The following is a 19,277-nucleotide window of genomic DNA, read 5'->3' as shown; positions in this document are numbered from 1 at the left end:
TGATACTACAAGAGCTGGTATGACCAATGTGCTTCTTAAAAAGCTGGAAGATACAGAAATTGTGATAGCTGACATGAGAGGTCAGGGCTACGATAATGGTGCCAACAAGAGAGGAAAGAATAGAGGAGTGCAGACATGGATCAGAGAGTTAAACCCTCGAGCTTTTTTTGTCCCATTCATTCATTGAACTTGGTGTTCAGTGATGCAGCATCAGCTTCTAGTGAGGCTGCTGAATTTTTTAATATAATTTAAAGCATCTATGTATTTTTCTCTGCATCAATTCATCGATGGCAAATTTTGAAGCAACATCTGGGAACATCCTCTCCGACTCTGAAACCATTGAGTGCCACACAATGGGAAAGTCGAGTGGAGACGATCAAGCCTATCAAACACTGAATTGGGAAGATAGATCATGCCATAGTTGCCATTATGGAGGATAATGTTATGACAGGAACTGTTTGTGGGCTAACAGTGGCATAACTTCAAATTTCTGTGTGGCTTAGTGTTGTGGCATGACATACTGTTTGAAATAAATGTTGTAAGCAAGAGACTCCAAGGTGTTGACCTTGATATATCTGGAACAGTGGAACAACTGGACAAAGCAAAGTCATACCTACAGTCTTACCGGTCAGGTGAGGGATTTCAAAATGTTCTGAAGAGTGAACAGAAGTTGGCAGAGGAACTTCATACTGAAGCTATTTTCCCACCTATTCAAGAATACAAGAGTCACCGAAGAAGATGACATTTTGATTACGAGGCACGGGATAATCCCATAAGAGACCACAAACAACAATTCAAAATTGAATTCTTTAACCAGGTGCTAGATTGTGCAATACAATCAGTTGAAGAACATTTCATGCAGCTCAAGGAACATAGCAGTATATTTGGGATGTTGTATGATATTCCAAAACTCCTCACTGCACCTGAAGAAGACCTACACCAGCAATGCAGGGCACTAGAGGCAGAGTTGACACATGATGACATGCGCGATATTGATCTGAGTGATTTAGGTGATAAACTGAAAGCCCTTTCAAGATACATTTCAGCAGGATCAACTCCAAAGGCTGTTCTGGAATTATGTGCACAAATAAGATGACCACCCTCTTTCCAAATGCGTTTGTTGCTCTGCGCATACTTCTAACACTTCCTGTAACACTTGCCACTGGAGAACGCAGCTTCTCCAAGCTGAAGTTAATAAAAACACATTTACGCTCAACAATGACACAGGAGAGGTGGTCGGCCTTCCAACCATCTCAGTAGAGCATGAGCTGGCCCAGACTGTGAACCTTCAGCAGGAAGCAGTCCAAATCTTTGCAACCAAGAAGGCACGGAAAGCACTACTTTGATTATTCAAACAGATAAAAATGCCCGTGTTTACTATGCAGACAAGAAAAGTTACATTTGCTGTACAGGCGTTTGAAAGTTAAGTATTACTTAAAATTTTTGAACAAGGCATTTTAAGTCGTTAGTTCTCCTTTATTGGGGTAAGTAGCAGAGCAATACCATGAGAGGAGTAGAGCAGGAAGAAGGCAGAAAAGACGGTTACTCACCGTTGTAACTGTTGTTCTTCGAGATGTGTTGCTCCTATCCATTCCAGTTAGGTGTGCGTGCCGCGCGTGCACGGCTCTTTGGAACATTTTTACCCTAGCAACTCCGGCGGGCCGGCTGGGCGCCCCCTGGAGTGGCGCCGCTATAGCGCTGGATATATACCCCAGCTGGCCCGTCCGCTCCTCAGTTCCTTCTTGCCGGCTACTCCGACAGTGGGGAAGGAGGGCGGGTCTGGAATGGATAGGAGCAACACATCTCGAAGAACAACAGTTACAACGGTGAGTAACCGTCTTTTCTTCTTCGAGTGATTGCTCCTATGCATTCCAGTTAGGTGATTCCCAGGCCTTACCTAGGCGGTGGGGCCAGAGTGAGACGTGGCAGAGTGTAAGACTGCTGAGCCGAAGGCTGCATCGTCTCTGGATTGTTGCACCAACGCGTAGTGGGAAGCGAAGGTGTGGACAGAAGACCAGGTGGCCGCTCTACAGATGTCTTGGATGGGAACATGGGCCAGAAAGGCGGCCGACGAGGCTTGCGCCCTCGTGGAGTGAGCGGTGAGGCGGCTAGCTGGCACGCGAGCAAGCTCGTAGCATGTCCAGATACATGCAGTCACCCAGGAGGAAATCCGCTGAGAGGAGACCGGCTCGCCCTTTACGCGATCAGCAACCGCTACGAACAGCTGGGGCGAACGCTGGAAGGGCTTCGTCCGCTCTATGTAAAAAGCGAGGGCCCTGCGGACGTCCAGGGTGTGAAGCTGTTGCTCACGAGGTGATGCGTGCGGCTTCGGGAAGGAGACCGGAAGGAAAATGTCCTGGTTGAGGTGGAAGGCCGACACCACCTTAGGGAGGAAGGCCGGGTGTGGTTGAAGCTGCACCTTGTCTCCGTGGAAGACGGTATACGGTGGACCAACCGTTAGGGCACGGAGCTCGGAAACTCATCTTGCTGACGTTATAGCGACGAGGAAGGCCGTTTTCCATGAGAGATAGAGCAGGGAGCACGTGGCCAGGGCTCGAAGGGTGCTCCCATAAGTTTGGCCAGAACTAGGTTCAAATCCCAGGACGGGGTAGGACGTCGTATCAGCGGGTACAAGTGGTCCAGGCCCTTAAGGAAGCGGGAAACCATCTGGTTGGAAAAGATGGACCGACCTCCTATGGATGGATGAAAGGCGGAACGGCTGCCAGGTGTACTTTCAAGGAGGAGACCGTGAGTCCTTGCTCCTTAAGGGACCAGAGGTAGTCCAGGATCGTAGGAATAGGGACCAGGAAGGGATTAAGGCCTCTGTGATCGCACCAGAGCGCGAAACGCTTCCATTTCGCGAGGTAGGTTGAGCGAGTGGAAGGCTTCCTGCTTTCCATCAGGACTCGCTGCACCGCCGCCGAACAGTCCCGCTCCGCGTGGGTCAACCACGCAGGTACCAAGCTGTAAGATGGAGGGACTGTAGGTCCAGGTGGCGGAGTCTGCCGAAGTCCTGCGTGATGAGATCCGGCCATAACGGAAGCGGAATGGGATCCCGAATGGAGAGTTCGAGCAGCAGAGTGTACCAGTGCTGCCGTGGCCAGGCCGGAGCGACGAGAATGAGGCGGGCCCTGTCCCTCCGAAGCTTGAGTAGCACCCGGTGTATGAGTGGAAACGGAGGGAAGGCGTAGAGGAGGTGATCCGTCCAGGAGCAGAGGAATGCGTCCGACAGGGAGCCTCGGGAGCGACCCTGGTAGGAACAAAACTGGTGGCACTTCCTGTTCTCCTTGGAGGCAAACAGGTCTATCTGCGGAAACCCCCACCTTTGGAAAATTGTGAGCACCACATCCGGACGAAGGGACCACTCGTGGGAGATGAATGACCTGCTGAGATGGTTGGCCAGCGTGTTCTGCACTCCTGGAAGAAAGGACGCTGACAGGTGAATTGAGTGGGTTACACAGAAGTCCCACAGGAGCATCGCTTCTGTGCAAAGTAGGGAGGAGTGGGCTCCACCCTGCTTGTTCACATAGAACATCGCCGTCGTGTTGTCCGTGAACACCGTCACACAGCGCCCTTGCAGATGTGCGCGGAAGGTGTGACACGCCAAGCGGATCGCTCGCAGCTCCCTGATGTTGATGTGCAGGGAGAGCTCTCAGGGCGACCAGAGACCCTGGGTGTGCAGGTCGCCAAGGTGAGCCCCCCCATCCCAGCACCGAGGCATCCGTGGTCAAGGTGACGGACGGGCGAGGAGGGCGGAACGGGACTCCTGCACACACGACTTCTGGGTCCAGCCACCAGCTGAGCGAACCGAGGACTGGCTTCGTGACCGTGACTACCATGTCCAGGGGGTCGCGGTGCAGACGGTATACCGACGCAAGCCAGGTTTGAAATGGGCGAAGGCGCAGCCTCGCATACGTGGTCACAAACGTGCAGGACGCCATGTGGCCCAGGAGGCGTAGGCAGGACCGAACCGTTGTCGTGGGAAAAGCATGCAGGTCCCGGATGATGGAGACCATAGTCTGGTGCCGAGGTCGAGGGAGGCAGGCCCTGGCCAAACTGGAGTCCAGGACCGCTCCGATGAACTCCACCCTCTGCAATGGAGTTAAAGTGGACTTCTCGGCGTTTATGAGGAGGCCCAGGCACTGAAACAGGACTAGGATCTCGGCCATTTGATCTGCTACCAGCTCTCGGGATGGCCCGCGAACCAGCCAGTCGTCGAGATACGGGTAGACGTGTATGCGACGACGGCGGAGGGCTGCAGCAACCACTGCCATGCACTTTGTGAAGACCCTCGGCGCAGTGGAAAGGCCAAAGGGAAGTACCGCAAACTGGTAGTGCGCGTTGTTGACCACGAAGCGCAGGTAGCGTCGATGGGGAGGCTAGATCGCGATATGGAAGTAAGCGTCCTTCATATCGAGGGCGGCAAACCAGTCTCCCGGATCCAGGGAGGGAATGATGGTCCCCAGGGTTACCATGCGAAACCTGAGCTTGAGCAGGTACCCGTTGAGCTCCCGGAGGTCTAGTATCAGTCGGAGACCTCCTTTCGCCTTGGGGATGAGAAAATATCGGAAATAAAATCCCCTGCCCCGCATGTCATGCGGCACCTCCTCTATGGCACCCAAACTCAACCGAGTCTCGACCTCTTGTAAGAGGAATTGCTCGTGAGAGGGGTCCCTGAAGAGGGACAGGGAAGGTGGGTAGGAGGGAGGGGGCAAAACAAACTGAAGGCGGTAACCATACTGGACCGTACGAAGTACCCAGTTGTCCTTAGTTATTTGGGACCACGCCGGGAGGAAGTGGGAAAGGTGGTTGCAAAATAACGGGGAAGGATCCGGTAATGAGACTGATGGGCCGTCATCGGGCGTCCCATCAAAATGACTGCTTAGGCCCTTGAGGGGCCTTAGAAGGCGCCTGGGCCTGATTACGCCTGTTGCCCGATGGTCTACGGCGGTTTAGGCTGCCTCTGCAGCTGTTATAAGGCCGTGACCGGGCCTGGGTAAATGGTCGGTATGGCTGCTGCCGGAACGACCTCCGCTGGGTAGCCGGTGTGTGCATACCCAGGGTGCGAATAGCGATTTGACCATCTTTGAGGGTCTGAATCCTTGAGTCCGTTTTCTCAGAAAAGAGCCCCTGAGTGTCAAAGGGCAGGTCCTGCAGGGTGTACTGCACCTCGGGCGGCAAGGTGGAGGACTGCAGCCAAGAGATGCGCCGCATGGTCACTCCCGAGGCCAGAGTTCTGGCACCTGAGTCCGCCGAGTCCAGAGCAGCCTGGATGGAGGACCGGGAGGCTTTCCTGCCCTCCTCAAGGAGGGCCGAGAACTTTTGTTGGGAGGCTGCTGGGATTAGCTCCGAGAACTTGGACAGGGACACCAGAATGTCATAGGTGTAGCGAGCGAGGAGAGCCATCTGGTTGGCAATCTGGAGCTGGAGACCACCCGCCGAATAGACCTTCCGGCCCAACAGATCCATGCGCCGTGCTTCTTTGGATTTTGGCGCCGGAGCTGGTTGCCCATGTCTCTCCCGGTCATTGACGGACTGCACCACGAGGGAGTCCGGAGATGGGTGGGTATATAGGTACTCGTAGCCGGTGGGAGGAACCGAGTACTTGCGTTCGACTCCGTGAGTGGTGGGAGGGACGGATGCCGGTGACTGCCAGATGGTAGTGGCGTTCTTTTGAATGGTGCGGATAAAGGGGAGGGCCACCCGCAGCGGGGCCTCAGCTCTGAGCACCCTGGTCACCGGGTCATCATCCTCAGCGACCTCCGCCACGGGGAGGTCAATAGCCTTCGCCACCCGGCGAAGAAGGTCCTGGTGGGCCCGCAAGTCAATTGGAGGGGGATCCGCCGTAGAAGCCCCCGCCACCGCCTCGTCCGGCGACAAAGATGAGGACAGACCCTGGACGACGGCCTCTGGAGGTGAGTCTTCCAGGGGGTGGGAAGCCACCTCGGCCACAGCATGCTCCGCCGTAACAGGTGGCAGTGGGGCCTCACCCGGTGGTGATGGGGGAGGCCTGCTAACCGTGGCTTCCGGCATCCTGCGTTCGGAGCCCGCGGGGAAGGGGAGCCCTTGCGCCTGGTGGTAGGCCCAGGGGGCCCAAAAGCCCCACTGCTGTGGTCCGTGGTCCTGGCCTTGGGGGTCGGCCCGGAGATCTCCACCGCTGCCCGCCTGAGAGGTGACCGAGGGCTGGCGAGAGGGCCATGGGGGGGCAGAGACGCTCAGAGATTGCGCCGTCGATGCCACCAGTCTGTCCCTGGACGGTGCTGGGGATCGGTGCTGGTCGTCGCGGTGCCGGGAGCGGGACCATCGACTGTGTCGGTGCCGGGAGCTCGACCGCAATCTCGACCGACGGCGGCGGGAGCGGCTTCGGGAGTCACGGTGCCGGGAACGGTACCGGGAGCCGGACCTCCTGCGGTATCGGCGGTCAGGTGACCGGGACCGGGAGCGTCTCCGGGAGTGCGACTGGTACCGCGATGCTGAGCGGTACCGGGACTGCGACCGGCGCCGAGACGGGGAGCGGTACCGCAATGGTGATCGGTGCCGGGACTGGGATCAGCGTGACGGCGACCATCTCCGGGATCGGGATCGGGACCGAGACCTGGAGCGCCGTCTATCCCGTCTGTCAGGGGACGGGGGCCGCATCATAGCCGGCTTGCCCGCTGACTGAACAGCCCGCACCGGCGGTGCTGGGGGCCGGAGGCTCGGTGCCTCTGCGAGCTCGATGAGCTCTCTCACCGTCGAGAAGGTCTCGGGCGTTGACGGGAGAGGTAGCTCGACCGCGGTTGGCACCGGGGAGCAGGGAGGTACCGGACTCAACGGCTCTTGGGGTGCCGGAGTCGACGGAACCGTGCACGGCTTGTGCACCACCACAGTCGGTACCGGAGGTGTCGGCGGTGGCTGGGTGAGCGGTCCCGGTGCAGGAGGCTTAGAGGCCGTCTGCGCCGCCTTCCGTTTCTGTGCCGGAGAGAGGGAACGGTGCCTGGACACCGGTGCCGGTTGCGGAGGTCGTACAGTCTCTGTACCGGACCGGCTCGGGACCGCTGGTGCGCTGCGCGCCGAGGAAGGCTTCGGCGCCGCTCGGGTCGGTGCGGCAGGGCTAAGTGCCGACTCCATAAGGAGCTGCTTCAATCGAGAGTCCCGCTCCTTTCTCGTCCGTGGCTTAAACGCCGTACAAATCGGGCACTTGTCTGGCCGATGGGACTCCCCGAGGCAGCGCAGGCAGGAGTAGTGCGGATCCCCAATGGGCATGTGCCGCTGGCAAGCCGAACAGGGCTTAAACCCCGGTGCCTTGGGCATGAGCCCACACCAGTTGAGGAAAAGAGGGGTGAACCCCCCTAATTCCCCTTACTACACTAACTATACTAAACTATTTAACTAACTTAACTAACTTAACCAACTATATATACTTATCAAACGGAGAAACACTAGGGTTGTGGAGGTGAACGGAGCACTCCACTGTTCCAACTGGCCGTCACGGGCGGTAAGAAGGAACTGAGGAGCGGACGGGCCGGCTGGGGTATATATCCGGCGCTATAGCGGTGCCACTCCAGGGGGCGCCCAGCCGGCCCGCCGGAGTTGCTAGGGTAAAAATGTTCCGAAGAGCCGTGCACGCGCGGCGCGCACACCTAACTGGAATGCATAGGAGCAATCACTCAAAGAAGAATTAAGACCTTTCAAAGTTTTGGCCCAAGCGTGGGGGCATGGGGACATCATTTGAGCTTCTCACCTCATGTGCCAAAATGTTGTGGGCCGGCCCTGGATCACTAACTATGCTGGAACAGGGCTTGCAATGCCTCTCTAGACTGGAGATCTTCAGGATGCTTTGGCCCAAACCCTAAATTCTTTCCCAAGGGCAAATCTATAAATATATATTTTTAAAATATGGGGGAAAGAGATAAAGAAAAAAGTGATATTAGTAACACATGAATAGGTTTGCAAACAATTAACTAACAAGTTTAAGGTTTTATAGACTTTAAAATTTGGTATGTATTTACATGTGGTATGTGCTATTTATTTCAGATATCTTTAAATATAGACTGAATTCTCAAAGAAAGCACTTCAAAGTTCTCTGATTTTTATAAAAGTTTATTTAATGATAAACTTTCTTTAGAAGTGAATTCATATTTTTAATGAAATTAGATTTGAGAACAATAACCTCTCAACTACGTTTCAGTCAGTGTCATAAAGTTCAGTCTGACTTTGGTGTTAATACTTTTTGCTCAAATCCTGAGCATCCTGCAGGGATTTAGTCTAATTTGTACAGGTATGGTAATTTTAATAATAAATAACATAGCTGCTATTAAGCAAAACAGTTTTACTACACTGGGAATACTTTAAAAACTGACCACCCAGCTAGCTGACTAAATAATTTAGGCCCCAATCCTGCAAATTGTTACACACCTGGATAACTTTACATATATGAGCAGTCCTAATCAGTTTAACAAGACCAAATCATGTGTGAAAAGGTATTCATGTGTTTGCTGGATCAGGGCCTTAGTGTGAAAAAATGAATAAAGTTCATACAGGCACAGAGAGGTTATGGCCAACATTCAAAAGTGCCCACTGACTTTGGGTGCCTCACATGATGGGTGCTCAAGCTGAGACAAATATGGCTTGATTTTTCAAGATACCAAGACTGACAGATATTGCAACTCTATGCTATCTTTGGGGACTATTGTACTAAATTTATGAGCAGTTTAGCTCCTGTAGGAGTTAAAAGTGTATGTGTTTGTGTGTGTGTGTGGGGGGGGGGGTGATTAAAGTGGGTCTCTGAGACTAAACAACACCAGAGAGGTACTACCCCTGGTGTGGTTTTCCAGATACTAGGAGACAAAGAACAGGGGCGGCTCTAGGATTTGCGCTGCCCAAAGCACGGCGGCATGCCACGGGGGGCGCTCTGGTGGTCGCCGGTCCCGTGGCTCCGGTGGACCTCCCGCAGGCGTTCCTGCGGATGCTCCACCGGAGCCGCGGGACCAGCGGACCCTCCGCAGGCACGTCTGCGGGAGGTCCATCGGAGCCACGGGACCAGCGGACCCTCCACAGGCATGCCTGCGGGAGGTCCACCGGAGCCGCCTGCCGCCCTCCCGCGGGACGCCGCCCCAAGCGCGTGCTTGGCGCTCTGGGGTCTGGAGCCAGCCCTGACAAAGAAAGGACTTTTGGTAGAAAAGGATGTGCTTGAACTGGCACAGCGCCTTCATTTTGATTCAGCAAATGGACATGACAAGGCCCTGACTTTGTTGAAGAGGTGGAAGGGATGTTGGCCTATCAGACTCACCATGTGGAAGATGGGTGATTTCTGACATGTTTAAAGTGGGTTTCAATCTGTTTTTTTTTATATGTATGTTTTCTCTATAATACCCTATGAATCAAAGTGCTTGCTTGGAAGAGCGGTGTGGTATCACTGGTAAAAACACTGTCATTGTCCTCTGAGAGAAAGCAATGCACAAGCTTTGGCCTTTTGGCAGACTGGCTTGCTGGGGACATCACAGTGGATGGCAGCGGTGTGTGCAGCCTAAAAACCCCCAGTTAGAAGGGAGTGTGACAAGGGTCCCACCCCAGAGGCAGGTGATGGCTGGAAACCTGAGACCTGACTGGCCTCTCCTGTAGTGGGCCACGGAGGGGGAAATACAGATAGTTACCCTGAAACTTTGTCAGAATCTCTTAAGAACATAAGAACGGCCATACTGGGTCAAACCAAAGGTCCATCTAACCCAGTATCCTGTCTTCCAACAGTGGCCAATGCCAGGTGCCCCAGAGCAAATGAAGAGAACAGGGAATCATCAAGTGGTCCACCCCCCTGTCTCCCAGTCCCAGCTTCTGGCAAACAAAGGCTAGAGACACCATCCCTGCCCATCCTGGCTAATAGCCTTTGAGGCCTCACTGATTTCAGTTGGAGTTGTAGGTCCATATGGGCTTAGTTATCTTTAGGTTGAACACCCAAAGCCTGAGGCACACAAGGTCATATAGCAAGTCAATGGCAGCCAGGGACAGAACACAGGTCACCCAGCTCATAGTTCAGTGTCTTACTTCCTGGAGCACATTTCCTTCATAAGCACCAAAATTATACACTAAAAAAGTGCAAAATACAGTAAAACAGTGTGGGGGAAAGTTATTGAAAGCCAGATGCACACCAGTGTAGGGGCTGGGGTCTATAGATTCAGGACAGGGGTTGCATGAAAGCTATGTGAAGCAAAAAAAAATTGAAAATTGTATTTCTTATCCAAGTGATAGATATAATAAGAGAAACTTCTCCGAAGCCCCTTAAAATCTATCAAGCTCTCTGGCATTACAAATCACATGTGGCTCAATCCTTCTGCCTGCTGAAGACCTACTACAAGATGCTACTTAGTGCCCACAACGTCTATTGACTTCACTTGGATTTGGGTGATCACAGCACTTTGCAAGAGGCAATCAGCACATTGCAAGATTGAGATATTGATCTTTGCTCACAGGATGTTATCAGTACCGCTCAGCATACTGCATGTGCGTTCCTTGCAATTCATATTTAATTCCATGTATATTCTTCATTTAGGCCATGTGTTCATTTTTATGTTTTAAAATATAATATAAAATCAAATATCAAGCATTGAATTGTGAGGATAAGAGGGCCATGTCTGGTTTCATTAGTACAGTGACATGAACATAATTGTACTTTCTGAAGATCATCTTTAAGCATCTCACTATTAAACAAAAAACAGAAAACACCAAGACTAACCCCCTTCCAAATGGTAATTAATTGACTTCTGTAACATTCTGGGAAGTGACAGTACATGCAATACATTGCTCAAACTAGCATTCAGTGAGTACTTACCACTGGCAACTTCTCAATACTCCATTTTTGGATCAGTTCCAGTAGGATGAATAGACAGTACAATTTCCAAAAGACAGGAATTTTTCTGCTGTTCTGAAGCATTCCAAGGATAGCAATCAACCCTCCACTTCATAATTATAGGATTTCAAAAAGTGGCCATTTATTTTAAAATAGTCTCTATGGTTTTTAAAGCGATTTCGACAGGATATATGTGGGATAAAATGCACACGTCTTAGGCGGTTCTTTCTGCTGCTGGCCCTAGTGCAGAAAAGGATTACGAGAAGACAGAAGAAATAAGCAAGAAAATAGGTATCTGAAAACTATAGTTTAGTCTCTCTATGCAGACAAAAAACATGTGAGGCAAATTAAGTATTTGTTCACACATGTAAGAAATACAATGGAATATGGATGTACAGTAAAGATTTGCTATGTGGACAGAGAGAGGACCCCCCAATACAGCCAGATCAATTCACTTAGGCCCAAATTTTCAAAAGTGGCCCCTAATTGTAGGTCCTTCAGTTTTTGGGTGCCCAGCTTGAGTTGCCTTGGTGCTGATTTTCCATTCATGTCATTTGCAGTTGCAGGTGTTTGGCCAAGTTGTCTCCAGCTCAGCACCTTAAAACTAAATCAACTGTCAGTTTTGAAAATGGCGGCTCTAGTGGATGCAGAACAGATACTAAGCTAGACACAAATATGGTGGTGTTATCCTATTCCTGAGAAAATTTGTAAGAACACATAGCAATTCCCTGGGGGAGCATACTCAAGAGCACTGTGAATGGTTGCAAAGGGCCACTGTCCAGTGTGATGTAAACTGGCATTATTATTATTTGCTAAGCACTGACCGCATGGGATGTAAAACAAGTAAATAAGGGCCAGGCTATGACTTTATACCAATGGCTACTGTATGTCAGACAGGGAGATTCACACAGCAGCACGAGTCCTTGGAGAGCTTTGGATGAATAAGGAGGAATTCTGGCAGTGGCTGGCTGCCAGCTGTTTCCTCAGAGGGGAGTCACATCCTGGAATCGGAGGTTCACCCTTTTCTAAAGTGCAGTATGGACACCCACAGCTTGCTAGGCCAAAAGATGAGCAAGCCCATGAGCCTCCAAATTCTACTTCTCCTGCCTACATTTGGTCAGCAGCTACTCAGCTGGTGTAAATTGTCATAGCCACAGCGGCTTCAACAAAGCTATGACAATTTATATCAGATGAGGATTTTTCTCCTGAACCCGCACATCTCTCAGCCCCAACTTCTGCACAGAGCCAGCAACCAGCAACAGTCTGGCCCTATATAACTAAACAATAAATAGGTAGGTATAAGAAATTAAGGTGTGGCAGGGTGCATCTTTATTTTACACCCTCCAGTTGTCTTTTTCTTGCTACAACTGCTTTTGCACCATCTTGGTGAGTAAGTGACTCCCATTTACCTTACCCACTGAATGCTGAATCAGTGCATGGTATACGATAGTGCCACATACAGTCACTTTCTGACCAATTTACATCCATTGCGCAATTTACCCCACCTTCTAAGACACTACTGAATTTGGCCCTATAATTAGCTACAAACCAGAGAAAAGTGTTTCAGGCTGTAAAAGATCTGTCTTCCAGCTACAATTATTGTGGGAGCTCTTGAAGATTTACATGAGCCAGTACAATAAACAGAAAGAAACAAACCCAGAGCTACAATAAAAAGTCAACGATCAGGGTCAGCTCAGAGGCTCTAATCCTGCAAAGATTTAAGCACATGCTTAACTCAATTCAAAGGGCCCACTCACGTTTAAAATTATGCACATGCATAAATCTTTGCAGGCTAAGGGTTTAAAAGTCTATATTTATGGAAAGGAAATTAAGAAATTATGAAAGTTGTAAACAAGACTATTCGTACTAGAAACTTGATTTTAGGTTACTCAAGTCCAATCGGGGAACAGAAACAATGACATGTGACCCAAAATCTAACCTACACAGTTCAAAGTTTATATAATTGACTACCCACAATGAACTTGCTTGTGAACAGTGTGTAGGGCAGTGGCTCTCAACCTTTCCAGACTACTGTACTCCTTTCAGGAGTCTGATTTGTCTTCCGTACCTCACTTGTCTTCCACACCTCACTTAAAAATGACTTGCTTACAAAATCAGACATAAAAATACAAGTGTCACAGCACACTATTGTTGAATAATTGCTCACTGTCTCATTTTTACCATCTAATTATACAATAAATCAATTGGAATATAAATACTGTGCTTACAGTTCAGTGTACAGTATATAGAGCAATATAAATAAGTCATTGTCTGTATGAAATTTTAGTTTGTACTGACTTGGCTAGTGCTTTTTCTGTAGCCTGTTGTAAAACCAGGCAAATATCTAGCTGAGTTGATGTAACCCCAGAAGATGGATGTGTGCCCCCAGAGGCACACGTACCCTTGGTTGAGTACCAGTGGTGTAGAGAACAAGAAATAGTTGAAGAAATGGTTTGGGCACTCATTTCAATAACTTGAGAAAAATATGAACAATGGACAATCAGGGCCAAAGGCTCCTCCAATTTTGGGTCTCTCCATTTGTGTGTGTCCACTGAGAGACACATAGGGCCTGGCTGTCCAAAATATTCCCGATTAAGTGAGGGTGTGCTCAGCATGCCTGGAAATCAGGCCCTCTCAATAACTCTCTCAAGATGGGAACTCAGCATATGAGGAGCCCAAAATTAGTAGCTGGTTTTGAAAATGTTGGCCTTAATAAACAGAAAGCATGGTTAAATTAATCAGCTCTGTTACTCACTAGGAATTATTTGCTCAGATCTAATTTTAACTTAGTCCAATAAAAGGTATCAGTTCACTGTCTCCGTAGCTGGCTTACAAAAAAACAATGCAGCTACCAATTTTCCTCTGCTGGATGACATACTTGGGCCGCAGCCCTTTAAAGAAAAGCACTATTTTAGAACCCATTTGGTTTTCCATTTATTATTTTTCTGATGCTGCAAGCAATGTTATTCATCAGAGAGAAGAATAGCTACATTGTATTGCTAATGTTTAACCAAAATGCTATCTTCGTTTTGCTGCAAGCTAGACTACTGCTTTCTTTCAGAGCCTTAAAATACATTTACAAACTGTGGTGGATCAGTGAAATCATCATTTTATGTTCAATGGGAAACTTTTTTAATAAACATTAGTCAGATGATTGCAAAGGCAAATCCCCATTTATAGAAACGTAGTTGACCAGAATAAAAGAATGAAAGTCATTGAGGGGCTTGATGCCTTTATCAGATTAACAATTGAACCATATGAAGAAATATGAGCCAAATCAGATGAGCTGGTACAAAACAAAACAAAAATCATTGGTGTACTTTCATAAAAACAAGCGGTGCCTCCTGTAGCACATAATAAGCTATACTACTTCAACTCTGCCCCATAACCTTACACCTTGTGTTTCTCACCCTTTTGAATAACTTTTAATCATCAATTCTATTTATCTTTAATTAGGAGTTAGTAAGCAAAAATCAAGTTGCTGGTTAAAATTAAAACTGTCGGTTTTCTGGAAGTCCTACCACACGTTATTAGGATCCTAATTTTTCCTGTGATCCCCGGGCGTCTATCTATTCTAATGGACATGGTATAAAACCAGGAAGGTGAGTGGGTGTGGATGTGAGAGAGAGCAAACCCAAATGACGACAGTAAATAATTTAAAATATTTTACAGGAACAATTTATTTGTATTTTTGTGTATATGTGTGGTTGCTTTGGCCGCACCCAAGCATTCCATTTTGTGTCTTCCTCTATTGCTCATTGCTGCCAACCTGAAGACCAGGCTGGCTGGTGTCTTAAGATTTCTTCCCACATACACTGATTCTGGGGCAATTGCCTAGTCCAGATGAGACACTCATTCCCTCCTCTTGTCCTGGGACATCAGTCATTGCAGTTATGTGAAGCAGCTAACCAGGGAAAGTTTCAATCTTGCAAGATCATAAATGGGTGAATGCTCTCAGCACCTCCTAGAATCAGTCTATTTTTTCCCTTCTCTCATCCCTTCCAGTCACAATCCTAGGGCCAGTCACAGTCCTACGGCCAAATGCACATACAATCCCAAATAGCTGGGCAAAGCACACTCCTGCCCAAATCCCACCCCTCCTCTTCCTGCACAGCAAAACAACACTGATTCCCCCACTAGGACTAGGGGATCCTCCATGGCCACACACACACCTTAATGTATAATTTCCACAAAGAAGTTGCCCAGCCTCCATTAAGCAAGATAAATGCCCAGTCTTTACTACCCTGTAAACAAAATATCTAGGTAGCTCCTAACACAGAAGTTAATTATGTTACTAGTATATACTCTTCTTGTTTGTATTGTTACATATTCAATCCCCAGCACATGCAGCTTTGTGTTTTTCAGCAAGAGTTCCTGGTTACAATTAACAACATAGCAGAGAGAAGTAATTTTATTCAGGCTCCTAGAAAAACGCCCCTCCCCTCCCCCACTTGATAATATATGTAATAAACTGATATTTATGGATCCCAACTGTCTCCACCTCACTGTACCATCAGGGGAAGGATACCTACAATAAACTCCTTTATGTGTCTGGCAATTGATTCTGTCCATGGTTAAAATATGTTGTGGGTACTTTAAGTAACTATTAATTATTGAATGTTTGCCTCTTAATGAATTGGATTAACATCATCAATCGACCCACTTCTCAACATATTCCCCAGCTAAAATATTACATCTATTAAGGAATACTATAATACTAGTAAATGAATACAATAGCAGTAGGATATTTATTTCATTTCAGATGTTCCAAAACACGTTGTAAACTTTGCCACTCCACCTTGGACTCTGATCTCATCAGAACTAGCAAGCTAAATAGGATTAGTTTTAGCTAGTATGTGGATGAACGACCTCTAAGGAAAATTCAGGGCGTTTTAGGCAGTGGTGCTGAGAGTACATTCAATAAGTGGCACTCTTCCCTCTGAATCCCCAATGAGCCAATGTCCCTGAATGTTAGATGGCATTGTGCTCATGGAGGTACCATCTTTGGCGTGGCACATGAAACTGAGGCACTAATAACGGGTGTGTTTATTTAGGAGAATAGAAAGTATCAGCCTGCTGTGCTAACCACATTCTAAATTTGTCAATTGCATTTTGCTTACCAAACCTTCCTCCTGCAGATACGTTCCTTCCACAGTTTCAGATGAAGAAGATATTTTTCTTAACTTGTCCTATTGGATACTGATGCTGTTGCCGTTCAGCAGATACCATATTACATCCTGGAAGTGACACAGTTTCAGGAGTAAGTGAAGTAACTGCTATACATTTTATAGATTGTACAAGGCTTTGGAATTTTTCAGGCTAATAGGTTCTAAGTAAACGTAACCTTCCTCACTGTTAAGCTGCAGCCACTTCTGGGGTGGAATGAAGTAACTGACTAATGGTGCACAACAGTATATTTCTACTGTCTTCCTTGACATCCTGTTGTAAATTTTACTGAGCTGCACTTTTGAGTGACCCTCATTATTTATGTCAAAATATAAGTAGGACTAATATTTATTTATAGCTGTGCTATTGTGACATTCACCACCAATGAAAGAAGAGCTGGGGCCTGCTCCTGCTCCCATCAAAATCAATGGCAAAATACTTATATGAATATAACAGTGTTAGGACTGGGCTCTTAATCAGTTTGCAGTAGTGGCGTCATATCAATGTCTTCCTCTCAGACTCATGGATCAGCCAATAGCATACATAATCAGAACAAAGGTTGTAGCTTATGTTCTGTTAGTTGAATATAGTATCAGTCAGTACCCAGCTGGGCAGCTTCTGTGGGTCGTGTTTTGAGAATGATGGTCTGGACTGGTTATTCCTGCTAAGGAAACATCCATTTCTCTAGCCTGCTCCAGACAATGAATTAAAAGCTCTTAACAAACATTGTTATCTTTGTAATTTTCCTCTGGACTCTTAATTGTTTTTCCAAAAGCAAGTGCTATGACCTTCCAAAGGAAGATTTTATAATGAAAATGTAGCACTACAGTCGTGCTGATAGGCACTTCAGGAATACATTGTAGTTGCACTATACCAAGTCTTAAATATTACAGACAGGGAGCCAGATAAATAAGTTAGATTAACTTTAAAACAGGAAATTAGTGCAGACTGGTTGTTTCCCATGAGGAAAATGCTGTTTTGGCAAACTGAAGAGGAACACAGCAATTGCCATACTGGATCAGACCAGTGATCCCTCTAGCTCCATAGCTTTTCTTAGACAGTAGTCAATACCCGCTGCTTTAGAGGAAGATGTAAGAAGTCCTGTAATAGGCAGTTATGAAATAAGCTGCCTAGAGGTAAAGTTTCTTCCTAACCTCTGTTAGCATTTGACTTATGCCCTGAAGCCTGAGGGTTTATATCCCTTCCGGGACTCTTAGTTATTTATTTAGTCCTTATTATAACTGGTTAATTTTTTTCAACCCTTCTTCCACCTTTTTTAATAACTGGGTTTTAGACTGAAACTTTAAATGTAGAGAGAGAGTGTGTGTATATATATATATAGAGAGAGAGAGAGAGAGAGAGAGTGCTAATGTAATCACAAGCAGTGACTATGAAGGAAATTTCAAACTGTAACAATGATTGAGTCTAACTACTAGTGTGTTACATTGCCCATTCAGATTCCTACAACATTGAAACATCTGGGAAATACCATAGTATTTGATAACAGGTAAAGAGTCAGAATATCTCTCTGCTTTTTGCACTTCTTTTGTGCTCCTGACCAGAGCAGATGTACAGACTATGGTGGCCAAGACATGTTGCCAGAGGATACCAAGTCAAATCACTTAACTGTGTTATGTTTCTACTCTGTGACTAATTAGAATCACTTGTTCTACATTTAATGCTAATAAAACTGCTAGATATCTGTACTGTGATCTGATGGTCACAGTTAAGACATATGGGCACACAGGACATCAGCAAAGCAGATATACCAAGATCCAAAAATAAATAATCTTTCAGAACAATATTTTTAATCCTGTGTTTGATATTTCAGGTTCTAAACTTCCTTTCATCTGGAAGAATGTGGAGTTAGGGAGTTGGTATAGCAATTCCTGACATTGTTTATTACATAAAATTGCAAGAACTGTAGAGAAGTGGTTTCAGACTCTAAACCAAACCATGTTTTTCAAACTTTATATGAATCATAGAACCATAGGGTTAGAAGGGACCGCAAGGGTTATCTAGTCTCACCTCCGGCCAATGGCCATCCTGTCTTTAATTCATGATCCACAGCAGTGTCTGAATGGCCTGTTTTCATAAAATGGATGCATCTGAAGACAGGGCAGCTTTGGATCACATTTGCTAATCATCAGGGCCGGTGCAACCATTTAGGCAACCTAGGCGGTTGCCTAGGGCACTAGGATTTGGGGGGCGGTATTTTCTTCGGCAGCGACCGCGGAAGCCGGATATTCGGCCGCTCCGGTCGCTGCCGGAATTTAGGCAGAAGGATCTGGGGCAGGGGAGCACGGGGAGGGCCGCCTGCAGCAAGTAAGGGGGGGCACACAGGGGAACTGAAGTGAAGCCGCGACAGTGTGCTCAGGAGGAGGCGGAACAGGGGTGAGCTGCTTCACTTCTCCCGCCTCCCAGGCCTACCGCACCAATCAGCTTAGGCGCCGCAAGCCTGGGAGGCGGGGGAAGTGAAGCAGCAACAGCGTTCTCGGGGTGGAGGTGGAGCAGGGGTGAGCTGGGGTGAGGGGGGGCCTCTGGGCGGAGGGTGGGGAGCTGCCGCAGGGGGGGCGCCTCAGGGCAGACGAGGGGGAGCTGCTGCGGGGGGGGGGGGAGCCTCAGGGCGGGGGCTCGGGGACGGGGGAGGGCACAAGGTGGAAGTTTTGCCTAGGGCGCGAAACATCCTTGCACCGGCCCTGCTAATCATAGGGCCAATCCTGCCTTCTGTGAGATGCTGACCACCCCAAATCTTTCACTGTTTCCAACAGGAATTGAGGGCACTCAGTAAACTTGTCACATCATGATTCATATGAATAAACATGATCCATGCTTTGCAAAATTAAGGATCTCTAGGGTTGCAAAGGCATTAAGTCCACTCTAGCATGCATGTGAGAACAATGTGTAAATATTGGAAGGATGCTGTGTTACAGGTTAGCCAGTGTACAGAAAGTTTTGTGTCAAAAAGTAATTGTATACAAAGCAACAGCAAACTCAAGACTAATTTCAGACAAAGCAATAACAGAAGTTTGGCACAGAACTGTGCCATATATTGTGCAAATACCTTTGAAGCTTGTTTTTTGTTTGTTTGTTTGTTTCTTTTTTAAATATAGACTTTGTAAACAGGATATTTTGATAAGGAAATATTTATTAAGCATGATGCATAGACTGTAATTTTTTTTCTACCGAAAGGATTTCACATGGAAATTACAATCTCTGCCCAGCATACCTTAGTTCATGGCACTAAATTACTTTTCATATGTAGTACAAGTATAAGAACATTCAG

The sequence above is a fragment of the Mauremys reevesii genome, linkage group 2 (assembly GCF_016161935.1).
Source record: "Mauremys reevesii isolate NIE-2019 linkage group 2, ASM1616193v1, whole genome shotgun sequence".
NCBI classification, from domain to species: Eukaryota; Metazoa; Chordata; order Testudines; family Geoemydidae; genus Mauremys; species Mauremys reevesii.
This window is presented reverse-complemented; position numbering follows the sequence as displayed.